This window comes from Lissotriton helveticus, chromosome 1_1 (genome assembly GCF_964261635.1).
Source record: "Lissotriton helveticus chromosome 1_1, aLisHel1.1, whole genome shotgun sequence".
In the NCBI taxonomy this organism is placed as follows: Eukaryota; Metazoa; Chordata; class Amphibia; order Caudata; family Salamandridae; genus Lissotriton; species Lissotriton helveticus.
Genome location: NC_136057.1, coordinates 1,979,179,530 through 1,979,193,715, shown reverse-complemented (window position 1 = coordinate 1,979,193,715; position 14,186 = coordinate 1,979,179,530). Strand labels below are relative to the sequence as shown.

General features: G+C 45.4%; 1 protein-coding gene across 1 annotated transcript in view; it reads left to right on the top strand.

Annotated features, from left to right (window-relative positions):
• Positions 1–14,186, top strand: part of DPYD (dihydropyrimidine dehydrogenase) — a 3,662,673-nt gene that overhangs the window by 3,577,424 nt on the left and 71,063 nt on the right. The gene's annotated exons all lie outside the window — the stretch shown is intronic.

Here is a 14,186-nt window from a genome sequence, read left to right as displayed (position 1 = left end):
TTCTGTGTCTACTTCCTCGTTTGAATTCATTACTGGTAATTTAAACATTACCCTTGCGTCCTTCCCTCGACTGAATTCATTATACATGAGATTTATCATGCCAACAAATCATGAAAATCTCTGCATCCAAACACATCTTGAACTCTATGTACTTCTGACAGTCTGTGATGCTTAGAAAAGCTAGATGATTTAGACCATGTAGCTGCCTGGCATATCTCGGAAATCGAAGCTCCTTCTAACTTAGCCTCAGTGGTAGACATGCTACGACAATAGAGGAAACTGACCCTCTACATCATAGGTCCTTGCAATAAGGGGCTTGTAGACCCACTAAAAGTCGCAGTTGCTGGTTTCTCTACCTCATGGCCCCAAATTCACATAGATTCCACTTTCTAAAATGGATGTACCCTTTGTAAACAGATGAGGAGAGACCTCCAAACATCTAATGTAACTTACCCTCCTCCTCCAAAGGATAACATTCCAGAAAACTCGCTTCCTGTTGCTTGTAAAAGGGGGAATTGGTTTTCAGAACAAAAGAAGGCACCAGAACTAACACCACCCTGTCCTGAGAAATTCTGCAGAAAGCCCCTAACTCCCCCAATCTTCTAGCTGAAGTTATTACCACAAAAAAGAAAGCCTTGAGAGTCATATACTGCAAGTAGGCTTGTTCCAGAGGCTCAAACGGGGCTTTAGTCAATGCATCAAAACCAGAGTCAAAACCCAAGTAGGAAAAAACCTTAATGGTCTAGAGCAGGTATTTGACAAACCTTTCAAGAGTCTAAAAATAAAACCTTTTGGTCTGCAAAATTCTTCTATGGATCCCTGATCGTCTGAATCTCTGCACGCTGTCAACCATAATCATGACCATGACTCTTCCTGCAAAAACTCCACAATCATTATCAAATTCACAAATGTGGGATCTAAACATTTTCTCTAACACCTGTGTGAAAAAGAGCTCCAGTGCCTATTGTATGTTTGGCGAGTTGAACACTTTCTGGAAGACTACAATGTAACCACCAGTTCCTCCGGAAATCCCTAGCCCCTTAAACCCCTCCTCCCAACCTCCAAGCCATCAAGTGGAGCTACCATAATTACTCCATCATCAAGACAGAGAAGTCGAGAGGAGACAGAACCAGAGGAAGCATCCACACAACGATACCTTCATAACCAGTAAGATAGGGAACCAGGTGGCCTGAGACCAGCGAGGAGCAATCAAAATCATTTGCATCCATTCTTTTCTCACTTTCACCAGGAAAGGTCTGATGAGAGGAAAGGGAGGGAATGTATACAGCAGACCCCTTAGCCTTTGACATGACAGTGCATCTATCACTCAAGGCTAATCATCCTTCTACCCTGCACATAGAATATCTGGATTTTGGCATTGAGACTCAAGACAAAACAATCCATCACCAGGAGACCTCAGCAGTCAGTCAAGAGAGACAAAACATCCAGATTCAGAGAAAACTCCATGATCCTGAGAATATTCCAGGGAAGATGGAATGTGCCTGCTTAGAAAATCTGTCACATTAGAAGTTCCTTCTATATCAATAGCTGTCAGAAATATCAGGGAGACCTAAGCTCAGGAGAAGATTAGGTGACCTATCTTGTTTAGTGCTTTTGACCTTGTTTCTGCTTGCTTGTTGACATAGGTTTTTGTTGCAACATTGTCCCTCTGAACCAAGACAACATTCCTCATCTGTTCAGACATGAAAGATAGAAGAGCTCATCTCACTGCTTCAAGCTCCCTCTAGATGTAGAGGGTGTAACTGAAGCTCCTTCAGTAGATTGTCTGAGTTCAGCCACCATGCCAGATCACTTTACCCTGTTGGGTAACTGCAATTGTGTGCATCAGGTCTTGGGAGCTCAGATCCCACTTGGCCAAATCCATGACACCAACTTGTAGAGATGGAAAGAAGCCTTGAGGACCAGAAAAATCATCGAGGCACCACCACCCTTTACCCTGAGTCATGAAACCACTTTTGAAGTTCATTGCATCAACAATTCCAAAACGTGATTCTTAATCTTGCCAGTCCATCTCGGTGGTAGTATGATCCTTCCTTGGGGACTCTGAAACCAAGCCTCTATGAAGGTAAAATCTTGCAAAGGCTTTAAACTGGACTTTTCCCTAGAAAACACTGATTCTGTAGATTCACCAACAGTGTGTGTATGATGTAGCATCAACCTTTCTGATGGTGCCTGGATTAACTAAGTGTTAAGGTAAAGATGAACCAAAATTCCCTCAGAATGAAGAGGAGGGGCCAATGGAGCCAAAACCTTGGTGAAGACGCTGTGAGATGATTTAAGTCCAAAAGAAGGAACTCGAAATTGATAGCGGTTGTTTTTTGTGCGTACCACAAAAATGTTTGATTTGATCTTCTGATAGCACACGGAGATAGGTATCCTCCGGATCTTTTGATGACAACTAGTCCCCTGGTATTATTAGTGGGATAATAGATTGCAGAGTCACCATTCAAAAGTGAAGAGCTTTTAATCAAAGAACTGACCCCGTTCGAATCCAGTGGATTGAGTAGGCACCTGTCCCCCTCTCCATCCTCTTTTAAACCATTATTACACCCCATGTAAATGAACTAGCGATTTGGGACACATTCCTGGAAGATGTTCTTTTTTGCCCCAGTTCTCCGAGGCCACTGCAGAAAGTCTATTGCATAACCTTCACTGATAATAATCACAACCTACTAGTCCATCACATCCTGTTGCCGGCATTGTCTCACATGAAAAAGGGTTTCCCACATCTATTCCTTCCTGAGATATGTTCATGTTGATGTGGAAGGTTAATCTAAATCAGAGGATTAGGGATCCCTGTCCTTTCCTTTTTACAAAATCGTATTACCCTTCTTAATTTCAAATGAAGTTAAGGCTTTTGGCACCGCTTCCTCACCCATGTCTTGTATCTCAGTCTGAGACATGACAGGCGGCAAGGAATCAGCCTTATTTTCACCATTAAAGATGAGGAATGTATTTCATGCTCCCGCTGCTATGTTTCCTAACATTTTGGCACTCATCGGAAGCTAGATCACCAGCTGCTAAAATCGAGATATGGGTCTTATCCGACAAACCAATCAGCCTTTAAAAACACCAAGAAATGCTAATTGAGATAAAAGAGCCCAACCCTCAATCAAAAAAGGAGATTTTAAGGCGAAAACATACCATAAATATTGTCCCAAAAAGGGTCTTTACTGCCTTCCTCCCACACCAGGACATCACCGCTCACCCCTGCTGGAAACCTAAGCGAGGACACAAAGACCAGCGTCCTCCAATCAGGAAGAGACGTCCCATTCGCACTGGATCCGCCTAACTCCGTCAAAGCCGAACGCCTGCTGCCTCACAACAACCTCATTACTGAGCAGTGCAAAAGGACCTCCAGAAAAGGCACCGCCAACTACTGAATCCCTCCAAGGATTACTAATCTTGCTGCATTGGTCAATGAGCTGGTCTGGGAACAGCAGCCAGCCCTGGCAGATTGCTGCTCAACCACCCCTGGGAGAGGGGGAGAAAGGTGGTAGGAAGAAGCACTGTTCCCGCTTTTGTTATCGGGGCAGATCTTGCAGCACTGCTGCCAATCCGTCCCCCACAGGCACAAAACCAGCCCCCACCCCTCAGGCCCACTGGGGGCATGCACGGTGCCTGCTACGGCCAGTCCGGCCCGATGAATACCGGCTACCACATGTCCAAAGCTAAAAGGCAAAAAAAGACAACATGGATGGTGGTGGGAGCTTTTATTAAATGGCGTTTGTGTGATTGCGTGGAAGAGGTGTGGCGCCGCAGCTAGGGCGTCTGACTCCGGAATCTGTGGATCACGGTTCGATCCCCGGCACTGGCGGCAGATTAGCCCAGCACCATGTGACTCTGGGCTCAACTTTCATTATTACAACTAATGTGCTGCCCACACTGTAGCTGGGAATTTCAGCCTGCCCTGCGGATTCTGAATTAGTGAAAGATGGACCAGCTGTTTGAAGCAGTGGTCTATCTTTCACTTTATAGGTGGCATTCTGATCTGCTATACAATAAGGAACCGAGATCCCCTTGCAAATTAGTGGACAAAGTGGCCATGCAAGTAAAAACAGCCCATTCTGTAATCTCAAAGTGCCTTGGAGATGCAGAAACCAGGTACATAGTCACATCTATTTCCCCCAGGATACTTTGTGTAATACAGCCGTAGTAATTTTTAACTTTAAGCATCCCCTTGAAACTCAAGTCAATTCGGTGATGGGGATGGCATATTAACACTTTTAACCACTGTGAGAGACCAAACTCTAGGACTATGTCCCACAGTGCAATCCGCATTGGTAAATAGGTTTTTCTCATGGCTACTTGGCACATATTTGGTAGGCATGTCATGATGACTATGCTTTCCTCACACAACAAGTGTATAGAACAATTTGTAGTAACGCAACCAAAAAATATATATTTCCGAAACAAAACAAAAACCCTTAATTTGTGGATGCGGATACCAAGCTGCTATGTGTACTATGCTTTTATGCCATTGGGTTGCTATGGAGATTTACTACGGACACAATCAGCATTTCACAACTATTTGAAAAACAATATAATATGGCAAGACCCTGATGCATTCCATACACTACCAGGTTTCCCTGCCCACACCATTGAATGCAGCAAATACAGAGTGACGCAGAGATACTGAAAACCAAGATTAGTGCTCCTGTATTAAGAACATGTACTGGAGTCAAATTTGAGGGAGTGAAGATAGGGAACTTGCAGCATGTCTATCTGATGCTACAAAACAACGTCTTCAACTGATGATTATCAGTCTTTGATGACCGAAGACTGACTATGATAGAGCCAGTGCTGGTCCAATGCCACAACTAATGATGCATGAGATGGTCAGACACCCACCTCAGCACCACCACCCTAAAACACAAGTTGAAGCCAGCAATAGACTGGAGATGTATCACTGACATGTATGTGAACATTTCATAAAAACCTATCAGCTTTCATGGGAGTTCTGAGCTGAGTCCCTGAGAAACTTCTAGCCACTGCTTTAGAATAAATAAATGCTCGTCATTCCTGTTTTTTACCTTTGGCTTGCCTCTAACAATATAAGGCCCATCCACTGCACCCGACACAAAGAGGGAGAGTTGAAATGTACTCAGGCCTCCACAAAAAAGCACAATGGTATATGCCTGTGAGTGTGATTAATAATTGTAGCTGATATACCTTGCAACGAGGAAGCAGAGGTATTCTCTAAAGAGTACACCTGTAAATGCTATAATAAACCACAGACATTTACCAGAACCGATGCAGAGTGTAACATGGGACTTCCACCCTCAGACTGACCACAATGTCTCACTTTACTTGCACTATCCAGAAGATGCACCTGACAATGACAAGTATACTCCTTTCCCAGCCAAGTACCTGAGAAAAGCATTTTGCATGTGCATAGCATCCCACATTGCCACCAAATTCAACAATTTGTTACTGTACGTCCAACTTTCTGCCCGTCACCTGTTCTGTGAGTATCTGTCCCTGATTTTCCTCTTTTGGGCTTGCTGACAATGATGCAATGAAGCCCACACTTGCTGCATTTCATCTTCTACAGCCCACTGCACATAGCTAATGTTGCTGGTTTGTGATGGAACGTTTCCTCTTGTAAGTCTGCAACATCAAACTAAAATCCATCTCCAAACAACCAAAAGATGATGAGAGGAATGCTTGAATATGTCTAACCATTGCCAATCACTCAGGAAGCATTCCAATCCATTGTTTTTATACTCATGATGCCACCTTGGATTGATTAGACACATCTATATGGAAACAAACCTTCATCCTGCTCCAGTTGAACCAGTCAAGCATGAACTGCCGAGCAAGAACACGAGCAATGCAAGACTGGTTTTGGCATTATTGGGTTTTTTCTGTCAGATGCACCTTGCTTCCAGAAGCAATGTAAGCTAGGAATCCACACCTGGGCATTGCCTTGGCCAATTAGGACCTTACATCAAACATGTAAAAGAAGACGGGAGGAATTGATGCAATAAATCTAACCACTGGCAATTGTTTGGGGTAGCATTCCAACGCATGGTTCTTCGCCAACCATGCCACCTCAGATTACCCAAGGACCCCAAAATGGGATTCAGCCTGAAGTGACTCTTTTTACACTGGAAAAGGCTGTCAATGAGAGGACTGTGTGGCTGTGCAGCACTCTGCATATCCCCGGTTTGGAACTGATGAGGTTTCGAGTCAGTAGCTGTGAGACTCTGCAGGGCCCTGTGTCGTTAGGCACTGGATCCAGTAAAGCCTTTTGTGAGAAGCTGCATGGTGAGGTTCTCTGTGGCGCTGCATTGCTCTGCATCCTGTTGCATGGGATCCAGCTACACTTTCATCGAGGAGCTGTGTGGCTTTGTGCCCGATTTAGTGAAACCGTCAGTTTAGGCAGCCAAGGGTACTGGACCTTCAGGACAACGCTTGGGATTTCAGTTCCAGTTGGTTATGATCTGTTAAGAAGCAGGGAAAGGCATCTGGTCCCTGAAACCCAAATAGGAGGTCAGCCAACCGACATTTCCAGTCACTACAGGAGTCCTGGTTTCATGGCAAGCAGGTCCAGCCTTACTACAGGTCTCGGATAGCTGGGCAGGCCTTCTTCCGAGTCTTCACTGGCCCTGGAGAATTCTGATTTCAGGTTCTAGGGATGCCAGTTGTATGCCCAGTGCCAGCTTGTGGGTGGGGGACACCCACTTGTCCAACTCTAAAACTGATTCAAGTCAGGCCTTCTCTTTCCTTAGTGTATGGATCCACTCTGGCTAGTGAAACAAAGGCTGGGGCAGGCCTGGCGTCAGGTTCGTCTGTGTTGGTGAGGGTAGGCCCCTTTGAAGTGTAACTAGGACAGGGGCACAGCTCTTCCTCACCCATCTTTTCAGGAAGATCCATACCTCCCCACAGCCAGGTCTTTGTCTACTGTTTGGGAGCATACCACAGGAGAGCCATTAAGAGTCAGAAAAGTGTATTTTACAAAACAGTATTAGGAAATCCAACTTTACCATTAAGCTGGAATTTAAACTACAATTAAAAAACAAGCATTGGCATAGCAAATAGGTCTCGCATTTGGGACCTTATAAGTGTTTAGCCATGCAACAGTTAGTGTTGTTGCACCAAGGATATTCTGCTGCATAACTAAGTACTTATAGGGTCTAAAAAGCGAGACGTATTGGCTATGCCAGTGCTGGTTTGTTTTTGTATGCTGTTTTGTTTAAGTGGCCAGATCTAAAACAGCTGGACATGGCTTTTGTTAACAGTTCTTTGCATCAAATGAACTTGTTTTTATTGCTCTGAATGTTGTTTCCATTCTGGTTGTAGGAAGCAGTCATTCCCGGGGGTGCGGGGGCTGCCTAGCTGTGGGCATGCACCGAACTTTGCAAATGAGAAAAAGCCTGGTGCAGGCGCAATTTACAAGTGTGGAGTGAGTGAGCCCCGGGTGGCATGACTCACTCACACAGGAGTTCATTCACTGCACCTGCATACTCAGCATGGTTTAAGGAAACTCGACCCACTCCCTCCCAGGCATCAAACACATATTTGCCAAGAAACTCTGAGAAGAGCCTGCCTGCTGCACTGACGGCTGGTGGTGTGTGTGCCTGGTGAAAGCATGCACTGACGGCTGCTGGTGTGTGTGCCCGGTGGAAGTGTACACTGATGGCTGGTGGTTTGTGTGCCTGGTGGAAGCGTGCACTGATGGCTGGTGGTGTGTGTGCCTGGAGGAAGCGTGCACTGACGGCTGGTGGTGTGTGTCCCCGGTGGAAGTGTACACTGATGGCTGGTGGTTTGTGTGCCTGGTGGAAGCGTGCACTGACGGCTGGTGGTGTGTGTGCCTGGAGGAAGCGTGCACTGACGGCTGGTGGTGTGTGTCCCCGGTGAAAGCGCGCACTGACTGCTGGTGGTGTGTGTTCCCGGTGGAAGCATGCACTGACGGCTGGTGGTGTGTGTGCCTGGTGGAAGCGTGCACTAACGGCTGGTGGTGTGTGCCTGGTGGAAGCTTGCACTGACGGTTGGTGGTGTGTGTGCCTGGGGGAAGTGTGCACTGATGGCTGGTGGTGTGTGTGCCTGATGAAAGCGTGCACTGACACCTGGTGGTGTGTGTGCCTGGTGGAAGGGTGCACTGATGGCTGGTGGTGTGTGTGCCTGGTGGAAGGGTGTACTGACGGCTGGTGGTGAGTGTGCCTGGTGGAAGCGTGCACTGACGGCTGGTGGTGTGTGTGCCTGGTGAAAGCGTGCACAGACAGCTGGTGGTGTGTGTGCCTGGTGGAAGCTTGCACTGACAGCTTATGGTGTATGTGTGTGTGCCTGGTGGAAGTATGCACTGATGGCTGGTGGTGTGTTTGTCTGGTGGAAGTGTGCACTGACGGCTGGTGGTGTGTGTGCCTGGTGGAAGAGTGCACTGACGGCTGGTGGTGTGTGTGCCTGGTGAAAGTGTGCACTGATGACTGATGGTGTGTGTGCATGGTGGAAGCAGGAGCATTTATAGTGATAGAAGACCCAAATGAAACTGACGAAGAGAAAGGGGAGGAGGGGGAGAAGGGAGGGGGAGTGCAAGCAGAGGAGCATGATTCACAGCTAGAAGACACAAATGAAGCTGACCAGGAGGAAGGGGGAAAAGGGAGGGGGTAGTGCAAGCAGAGGAACCTGATTACATCAATTAAAACACAGATGGCAGCTGTGCACGTACACAAACTCGTGAAAGCAAGGTGTAGGTCAGCAAAAACCTCTGGTGGCACTTTGAAAAGCCACTTATTAATTATCTTGAAGAGACAGCACATGCGCTGTCTCAGGCAACACCTAATGAATAATTTTTCTAGCTAGTCCCAAACTGAAGTTATGCATCATAAGGTGTAATAATGTAACTCAGTACTTTTCTATGGTAGAGCCAGCCTTAGCACCGTGAAAAATGATTTTGGAAGTTTTTCACTGCCAGGATATGTAAAACATAAGTACAAATATCCTACTTTTTAAATACCATGGACCCTGCCCTATGGGCATTTAGCCGCAAGGGGGGCCTTATAAATATTCAGAAGTACAGCTTAAGTCTGCCAGAGGATTTATATTTATTTTGCTGGGTCAAAATTGCAGTTTCATCATTTACATACAGGCTGCAGGGGCAGGCACGTAGACATGTTTTACACTGCTAATTCAGTGGTTGGCACAACGGGTGCTGCTGCTCATGTCTAGCATTTAATCTACAGGACTAGAGTACCTGTAGTATCATATATTAGTGACTTGTAAGTAAATTAAATATGTCAATTGGGGGTATGCCATTCTTGCCATGTTTAAAAGAGAGAGCACAAGCCCTCTGCCACTGGTTAGCAGGCATAAAGTGTGAAAAAGTCCTATGGCCAACAAAAATGGGTTCAGTCAAAGAAATCAAAAATCTGAGGTGATCCTGCAGTAAGGCCAAATTTCCAATAGTATGCCCTTGCAACCACTGCTGTTTGTTTGTCATTTAGTGTTATTTTTATATTTTTTTCCTGTTTTGTTTTATTGCTAAGCACCCATAAGGAGATGATGGACGGAGCCCTGAAACTTTTCAGACACTCACCCCAGTCACAGATATGGGTTAGATCCATCATCGTTCTTTAGCTCACTTCGCCACACCAGTTCAGTCACAGCTATATGCAAATCAGCCTTAACCCTGTGCCTCATGGGAACAGTCCAGCCCGAACTACCAAGCCATATCTTCCCTGGACCAGAAACAAGCATCCTGGAACTGGTTTCAACTAACATCTTTCATCAGCCAGGCTAGCTTGAATCCAGTGGCAAAGTGAGCAAGTGACCCACGTCTGGGCATACCCTGCCAACTTAGGGCGATCAAAGCAAACCCAAGGAAATGATGCACGGAGCACTGAAATTTTTCTGACACTCACCCCCAGTTACAGATCTGGGTTGAATCCATCATCGTTCTTTAGCTCGCTTTGGTACACCAGTTCAGACACAGCTATATGCAAATCAGTCTTGACCCTGTGCCTCATGGGAACAGTCCAGCCCGAGCTGCCAAGGCATGTATTCTCTGGACTGGAAATAAGCATCCTGGGACCGGTTTCTGGCTAACAGCCCTCATCAGACAGGCTAGCTTGAATCCAGGTGCAAAGTGAGCAAGGGACCCATGTCCTGGCAAACACTGCCAACTTAGGGCGAACAAAGCAAACACAAGGAGATGATGGACAGAGCGCTGAAACTTTTCAGACACTCACCCCCAGTCACGGATGTGGGTTGAATCCATCACAGTTCTTTAGCTCAATTTGCCACACCAGTTCAGACACGGCTAAATGCAAATCAGTCTTGACCCTGTACCTCATGGGAACAGTCAAGCCCGGACTGCCAAGCCATGTATTCCCTGGACTGGAAACAAGCATCCTGAGACCTGTTTAAGTCTAACAACCCTCATCAGCCAGGCTAGCTTGAATCAAGTGGCAAAGTGAGCAAGGGACCCACGTCTGGACTACCCTGCCAACTTAAGGCGAACAAAGCAAACACAAGGAGATGATGGAGGGAGCGCTGTTTTATTGCTAAACATTTGCAGAGCTTCTCCTTTTACTGCCCTGCATGCACATATTTGAATGAAAGTTTTATTCACTGGCTATCTCATCTGATGGGTGACCTTCATTCGTTGGTATTCCACATCCAAATCCACTCAGCTGTTATTGCTGTTGGATCTAGTGTCATCTAAAATGGCATCTAAGGTGCAGTGGAGAAAAGGGGATGAGGCATGGTCTTGTGTACATTTAGGCCTGGGATTCTAGGGCTGGTGTGCAGAAATTGGTCATGCTCAACTAAAGGGGTTTTCCTGTGAGGAAAGCTGATACTAATTGAGCAGTGGACAGTGTGATGGGTATTGGATGGGTTACAGAATGTGTAAGAGTTAGGGTTTATGACAGGGGACAGCTGTCAAGCAGCTTTCCATCACTGCCTTAAATACAGCAGGATTGGTTTCACACTTCTGAAAAGGGCAGCTGAATTTTGTTTTTTGTTTTATTTCCAAATTTGAAAACTGTGCACTTCTCGAGCATTTTAAAAACAACAGAGTTGCATGTTGCCTCACTTTGCAGCTCACTCACCCTTAGTAGTCGGGGTTATACTTTAGCTCTGGACGCATAACAGTTGTACTCATATGATAGAGAAAGGGCTGTTTTATTGCATCTATCTAGTTGTGGATGTGTGGCACAGGTTTCAGTTTGCTGTTATGGTTGGCACTTTTCCCTGGGAAAAATACTGCCTGTCTGTTCATGTTTTTACATTCTACAAAGGCCCAGACTTGATTTTTGACTAAAATCTTATATATGGATTTATAGAACGCTGCTTGTCACCCAATAGGGTATCCAGGTGCTAAGTAGGCGAGTATAGCCATGTGGTGAGGCTGGGCCTGAATACAGGCAGTCTCAATGGCCCCTTGAGAAGACTAATTTAAAAGCCAGGTCCTCAGTTTCTTGCTGAATTCAAGAAGTGAGGAAGGGGACCTGATGTGTTGTGGGGAGGTTGTTTAAGAACTTGGGGTCTTGGTGATGGTGTGGTAAATAAATAAATAATACCCTATTTTTGACTAGACATATATCATAACAGATAGCTCAATAAATAAGAGTCAAGATTCGAGGTAGTAGGAGTTTTGCAGGTTTAATACAGCACAGGACAGGAACAGGGCAGGACAGGAACAGGACAACCTGCATAGGAATAGGATGACAGGGCCCAGCAGCTGCTGGGGCTGGGTCTGGGATGAGCGCGCTGACTTTCAATAACAATACATGAGCATATATACATAACGCAAACACATAGCATTACATTGCAGTAGGCGTAGCAGTGGGTGGAGCAGAAGGCGTGACGCGTAGCAGTCGCGAAAGATAAAGACAAAAGTAGGTGTAACTGGGCGTATACATAGACATGTGATGCAAACGTAACAGAATATGTCATGAATGGGGCGGAAACCATGGAGGGGGCTACCTAAGGAGCCGGGACCTCTAACCTAATGGTGCGCGCAAACTGGCAATGACGTATCACTAGGAGAAGCTGGGGGCTATGAACTCTGTGCTAGGAGCAGAGACTGAAGTCTGGAGGGTCGGAGCGACATGTACCTAAACAGTATCTAGTATCTGATGTTTAGAGAACATGTTGATATAAACTAGAAGTTAGGAGGGGAAAGGCTAACTTGATTCTAAGACTGGACCATGCATTATTCTACATGTAGTGCGTGATGAAGAATATTAAATGACCATTAAATGCAGTATTTCTCTAACGTGGAGACGTGAAGGCTAGACAATGACGGAAACTATTGATGCAGTTCAGTAGCTTAGGAATGCAGAGAAGGAGGACTGAACTGATAACTGGAATCATAACATATTCTTGGCAGACTCAGAGACTGAGCCAGGCTGGGCCGGGCACTGCGAGGCAGGAAGTAAGTGAAGGGTCGAGGATACAGGTGGGGGCTGTATCCCTCCTCAGCGAGGCTTCAGGAGACAGGAGCTGAATCTAGTGTCCAGGCCCTTTTGAGGCCTAGAAACGGGGACTTTATAATAGAATAACGTGCACACTGAGAAACGTGGCAACGTAACTTTACATAGGCCTGATATTCGTAGTATTCACGAGGACTGGAAACTGGCATACTAGAGGTGGACACAACTGTAATTGCGTCTTTAATCAAACATGGGGAATACATATGCATATTTAATCATGCACACATAACATATGATGGATGACACGTAGGAACACAGAACATGGCAAAATTTACTTTTCCACATTCCCTCCTTGTCACTACGTTTCCATCAGGAAACATCAATTTTCATGATACCGTCTATCATTTCATACAGTATCATTTGCTCATCTCGAATTCTCTTAGAACGGGATTTGGAACGGGGCTTGGGACTAGGAATACAAGAGGTAGCACAAATGCCGCAAATCGCAGGGCCACATTGTATACAGAGGCAGCAGCTGAATATGATCGCTACTGCAATACCTAGAAAGGACAATATTTTCCATCCCCATGCGGAAATTATATTCCAGAACCAACCGGACCATGTCCAGGTGCCTGGATCTTGGTGTAACAGATGGGCAATTTTATGGAGTCTGGTTATAGCTGAATAAACAGACGGCGCGTTATTTGGAATGAAAATGCAGCAACTAGATCCGATGACTCTACAGGCCCCGCCCCTATCGGCCAGTATGACGTCAAGGACGAGACGATTCTGTAAAACGACAAATCTCATAGCAGATTGCTCTTCAGTTAAGTTACCTAGAGCAGAGGCAGTCTCATTTACTACAGCTTCAAGGGTTCTGGTTAATCTACGGATTAACTTACTATTCTGGATAGGTCCTATAAAGAAGAAGAAACCTCTATTGAAATCTGTATACTGTTCTAGAGCAGTTTCAGTATAATCGACAATTGGGGACTCCCTTCTATGTCTAATGTGTACTAGATGTGTGTTTCTATGATAATCAGATGGGGCTAGAAAAACTGGTGGCAGTAGGAAGGCAATGTAACAGGTTCCCTCCCAATCGAGGGGCAGACGAACATATGCGGTTTGACCACAAATAAAATATGAATGACGTGAAGCTTTGAAAATAGATTTCCCACTGTCACTATACTTGACAATAGTAGTACAATCACTATGTCCTACATGTACAGAACCATAATTTCGGACACATAATTCGCCTTTGACTGGTAGTACTGAAATAGCAGGTAAGTCTGGAGTAGTATCAGACTGAACATTCAAGACCATGAAATTCGACGAATAATTACCTAAATTATACACTTCATTTTCTAGATCTAAACCTGTTCTGTGGGGAAGACCTTGCTTGTCTGGGAAACATGTACTGTTAAGAAAAGACATATCTGTTGAGGATGACGTTAACGTGGACCATGCTCCACACGAACCATTATGTGAAAAAGGATAAGGAAAGAGTGGCAGAACTCCCTTCGGCGTCTGGAAAGGGGGGAGTCGACCACATACCCAACAATTAGTGGCATTGCTGGTCTGGTGTGAGTAATGTAACATGCGGATAAAGGAGTTATTACGCATAGCGAGGCGGTAGGACAGTTCATGAGGGGGCAGATCACTAAACGTGTGCTCTACTGTAGCATTAGCAGACTTATTTACATGTGAAACTGGGAAACATAGGAAAAATGCATAACTGGTGCAGGAAATCATAATGCTGAGAAATAATATGAAACATAGAAAAAT